At 52.8% G+C, this 5,000-nt stretch overlaps 1 non-coding gene across 1 annotated transcript in view; it reads left to right on the top strand.

Annotated features, from left to right (window-relative positions):
• Positions 1–3,647: 3,647 nt before the first annotated feature.
• Positions 3,648–5,000, top strand: part of LOC124582248 — a 1,910-nt gene continuing 557 nt past the window's right edge. Inside the window, exon 1 of the ribosomal RNA XR_006973827.1 lies at positions 3,648–5,000. This exon is cut by the window's right edge and continues 557 nt beyond it. This is a non-coding gene — a ribosomal RNA (small subunit ribosomal RNA).

Genomic DNA, 5,000 nt, shown 5'->3' with positions numbered 1-5,000 from the left:
CCACGTTGCGCCTTAACCTAACCTATATTGTACCTTAACCTAACCCATATTGTACCTTAACCTAACCCATATTGTACCTTAACCTAACCTATATTGGGCCTTAACCTAACCTATATTGGGCCTTAACCTAACCTATATTGGGCCTTAACCTAACCTATATTGGGCCTTAACGTAACCCACGTTGCGCCTTAACGTAACCCACGTTGCGCCTTAACGTAACCCACGTTGCGCCTTAACGTAACCCACGTTGCGCCTTAACGTAACCCACGTTGCGCCTTAACCTAACCCATATTGCGCCTTAACCTAACCCATATTGCGCCTTAACCTAACCCATATTGCGCCTTAACCTAACCCATATTGTACCTTAACCTAACCTATATTGTACCTTAACCTAACCTATATTGTACCTTAACCTAACCTATATTGGGCCTTAACCTAACCTATATTGGGCCTTAACCTAACCTATATTGGGCCTTAACCTAACCTATATTGGGCCTTAACCTAACCTATATTGGGCCTTAACGTAACCCACGTTGCGCCTTAACGTAACCCACGTTGCGCCTTAACGTAACCCACGTTGCGCCTTAACGTAACCCACGTTGCGCCTTAACGTAACCCACGTTGCGCCTTAACGTAACCCACGTTGCGCCTTAACCTAACCCATATTGCGCCTTAACCTAACCCATATTGCGCCTTACCCTAACCCATATTGCGCCTTAACCTAACCCATATTGTGCCTTAACCTAACCTATATTGTACCTTAACCTAACCCATATTGTACCTTAACCTAACCTATATTGTACCTTAACCTAACCTATATTGTACCTTAACCTAACCTATATTGTACCTTAACCTAACCCATATTGCGCCTTAACCTAACCCATATTGCGCCTTAACCTAACCCATATTGCGCCTTAACCTAACCCATATTGCGCCTTAACCTAACCCATATTGCGCCTTAACCTAACCCATATTGCGCCTTAACCTAACCCATATTGCGCCTTAACCTAACCCATATTGCGCCTTAACCTAACCCATATTGCGCCTTAACCTAACCCATATTGTACCTTAACCTAACCCATATTGTACCTTAACCTAACCTATATTGTACCTTAACCTAACCTATATTGTACCTTAACCTAACCTATATTGTACCTTAACCTAACCTATATTGGGCCTTAACCTAACCTATATTGGGCCTTAACCTAACCTATATTGGGCCTTAACCTAACCTATATTGGGCCTTAACCTAACCTATATTGGGCCTTAACGTAACCCACGTTGCGCCTTAACGTAACCCACGTTGCGCCTTAACGTAACCCACGTTGCGCCTTAACGTAACCCACGTTGCGCCTTAACGTAACCCACGTTGCGCCTTAACGTAACCCACGTTGCGCCTTAACGTAACCCACGTTGCGCCTTAACGTAACCCACGTTGCGCCTTAACCCAACACACGTTGCGCCTTAACCCAACACACGTTGGGCCTTAACCCAACACACGTTGGGCCTTAACCCAACACACGTTGGGCCTTAACCCAACACACGTTGGGCCTTAACCCAACACACGTTGGGCCTTAACCCAACACACGTTGGGCCTTAACCCAACACACGTTGGGCCTTAACCCAACACACGTTGGGCCTTAACCCAACACACGTTGGGCCTTAACCCAACACACGTTGGGCCTTAACCCAACACACGTTGGGCCTTAACCCAACACACGTTGGGCCTTAACCCAACACACGTTGGGCCTTAACCCAACACACGTTGGGCCTTAACCCAACACACGTTGGGCCTTAACCCAACACACGTTGGGCCTTAACCCAACACACGTTGGGCCTTAACCCAACACACGTTGGGCCTTAACCCAACACACGTTGGGCCTTAACCCAACACACGTTGGGCCTTAACCCAACACACGTTGGGCCTTAACCCAACACACGTTGGGCCTTAACCTGCTCTGTAATTGTCATACGACGCGTTAAATTAGTGTGGTGTTGCCTAACTGCAACCCCCGCAATATAGTTTGCTACTCGCACTGCCTGGTCCCCAGAGTATCGCTTCATGTTAAACACCTTGCAGCTATACACTGTAATGCGGATGGCAGCAGGACGTACATGCTCAATGCCCTTCGCAGTTGTTCATTGGCATTTGCATGGCGAAGCACAGCCTACGTTGTGGTACGGCGTGTGTCAACTGTCCGCTGATGTTGTACGTCCAAATCACACACTGTACTGCACATTGGTCCTCATGTACTGAATGATACATCGTGGTACATGTGTGACCGTACCACGACTGCGCCAACAACGGCGAACCATACGGTCCAAATATTGTGCACTCAGCTACGTGTCGTCTCCCTATAAGAGCTGGATTGCAGTATGGTATGCCGTGGATGGCGATCAGCATGAGCCGTCTGTTGATGTAGTGGCGCGTGTTGTCAGACGTAGTCGTCTCTTCTCACACACCGTGATAGCATGGTGCACTGCGTTCCACATCTGCGACATGCGACAGAGGCCGGTTGACAGTCGTTCGCGCAATGGACATCGCATACGTACGGGGGCCACCTTCCACGTGTTCGCGAAGCGTGCACATGTTGTTGCGTGTATGTGGGCAGACATAGTGTGTCGTGACACCTGACACAGGCATGCAACAATCGTTGAATTTGCAAATGGCGATGGACGTCTACGTTTGCTGGTGACGTTACGCAAATGAACAACTGGTAAACGGTTGTGGTGCGGTTGTTCTCGCTAGAGGTGAATCAGTGATGGCGACGATCGGTTGAGCTACCAACCGGTTGTTTCAGCGATACCCACCATGCCCACGAACGTGAATGGCATGTGGGTGTGAAGCGATACGCGGCGGTGGCTGGGTGGGACCGTCCCCGGCCGGTGAGGGGGGGCCTCCCGGCGTGCTGGCCGCGCGGTGCGTGGGCGCACGCGCTACAGCCGGCTGGTGGGGGCGGCCAGTGGCAGGCGCGCCGGCCGACGGAGGCGGCAGGCGGCGCAGCTGCGCGCCGGCGCACCCTGCACGCGGCGCCGTGCGGCCAAAGTAGGTCCTCGCGGGCCCGGTGCGAAGCGCGGTGGACATCTGCAGTGTGCTGGTCCGATTGAGGACTGTGTGCGCTGAGGATGCGCCGCCGCCCGGCGCTCGGCGCCGCGACGCCGTCTGCTGCTCGGTCGCCTCTGCGGTTCTCGCAGGTGGTTTGTATCGCAGCTGTGCGGACGTGTTGGCGCGTGCGCTGTGCTGGGAGAGTTCGCTTCGGCACCCAAGTGGGGCTTTTGTCCTTCTGTGGCGCTGGCGTTGGAGCTGCCGGCCACCGTAGGTGGCGCGTGTTGTCTCCCGCCGGCAATGCCACGACAGCACGCTCCCGGGCCTCTGTCGGCAGCGGCAAGCTCAGTTGGGAGCACGGGTGGTCGCACCTAAAGCGTCTACTCGCCAAACTCCGGGCGATTGCGCCTCTCTCGAACCCGACCAAGTACTTAGGACGGCGCTGCGCGCCGCCGGGACCTGAGAGGGTTTCGAGGTGTATTGTGCAGGGGAGCTCAGCCTCCTCCTGTTTGCAGAATAATTGAGCAGACGCTTGCGTGTTCGCGCGGGCCCCCGGGACACACTCCCGGGCGGCCGGCTGCTCAGCTCTAGTTGACGCAGCTCCCTGGTTGATCCTGCCAGTAGTCATATGCTTGTCTCAAAGATTAAGCCATGCATGTCTCAGTACAAGCCGCATTAAGGTGAAACCGCGAATGGCTCATTAAATCAGTTATGGTTCCTTAGATCGTACCCACGTTACTTGGATAACTGTGGTAATTCTAGAGCTAATACATGCAAACAGAGTCCCGACCAGAGATGGAAGGGACGCTTTTATTAGATCAAAACCAATCGGTCGGCTCGTCCGGTCCGTTTGCCTTGGTGACTCTGAATAACTTTGGGCTGATCGCACGGTCCTCGTACCGGCGACGCATCTTTCAAATGTCTGCCTTATCAACTGTCGATGGTAGGTTCTGCGCCTACCATGGTTGTAACGGGTAACGGGGAATCAGGGTTCGATTCCGGAGAGGGAGCCTGAGAAACGGCTACCACATCCAAGGAAGGCAGCAGGCGCGCAAATTACCCACTCCCGGCACGGGGAGGTAGTGACGAAAAATAACGATACGGGACTCATCCGAGGCCCCGTAATCGGAATGAGTACACTTTAAATCCTTTAACGAGTATCTATTGGAGGGCAAGTCTGGTGCCAGCAGCCGCGGTAATTCCAGCTCCAATAGCGTATATTAAAGTTGTTGCGGTTAAAAAGCTCGTAGTTGGATTTGTGTCCCACGCTGTTGGTTCACCGCCCGTCGGTGTTTAACTGGCATGTATCGTGGGACGTCCTGCCGGTGGGGCGAGCTGAAGGCGTGCGACGCGCCTCGTGCGTGCTCGTGCGTCCCGAGGCGGACCCCGTTGCAATCCTACCAGGGTGCTCTTGAGTGAGTGTCTCGGTGGGCCGGCACGTTTACTTTGAACAAATTAGAGTGCTTAAAGCAGGCAAGCCCGCCTGAATACTGTGTGCATGGAATAATGGAATAGGACCTCGGTTCTATTTTGTTGGTTTTCGGAACCCGAGGTAATGATTAATAGGGACAGGCGGGGGCATTCGTATTGCGACGTTAGAGGTGAAATTCTTGGATCGTCGCAAGACGAACAGAAGCGAAAGCATTTGCCAAGTATGTTTTCATTAATCAAGAACGAAAGTTAGAGGTTCGAAGGCGATCAGATACCGCCCTAGTTCTAACCATAAACGATGCCAGCCAGCGATCCGCCGCAGTTCCTCCGATGACTCGGCGGGCAGCCTCCGGGAAACCAAAGCTTTTGGGTTCCGGGGGAAGTATGGTTGCAAAGCTGAAACTTAAAGGAATTGACGGAAGGGCACCACCAGGAGTGGAGCCTGCGGCTTAATTTGACTCAACACGGGAAACCTCACCAGGCCCGGACACCGGAAGGATTGACAGATTGATAGCTCTTTCTT

Source organism: Schistocerca americana, unplaced genomic scaffold, assembly GCF_021461395.2.
Source record: "Schistocerca americana isolate TAMUIC-IGC-003095 unplaced genomic scaffold, iqSchAmer2.1 HiC_scaffold_405, whole genome shotgun sequence".
NCBI lineage: Eukaryota > Metazoa > Arthropoda > Insecta > Orthoptera > Acrididae > Schistocerca > Schistocerca americana.
This window is presented reverse-complemented; position numbering and strand designations above follow the sequence as displayed.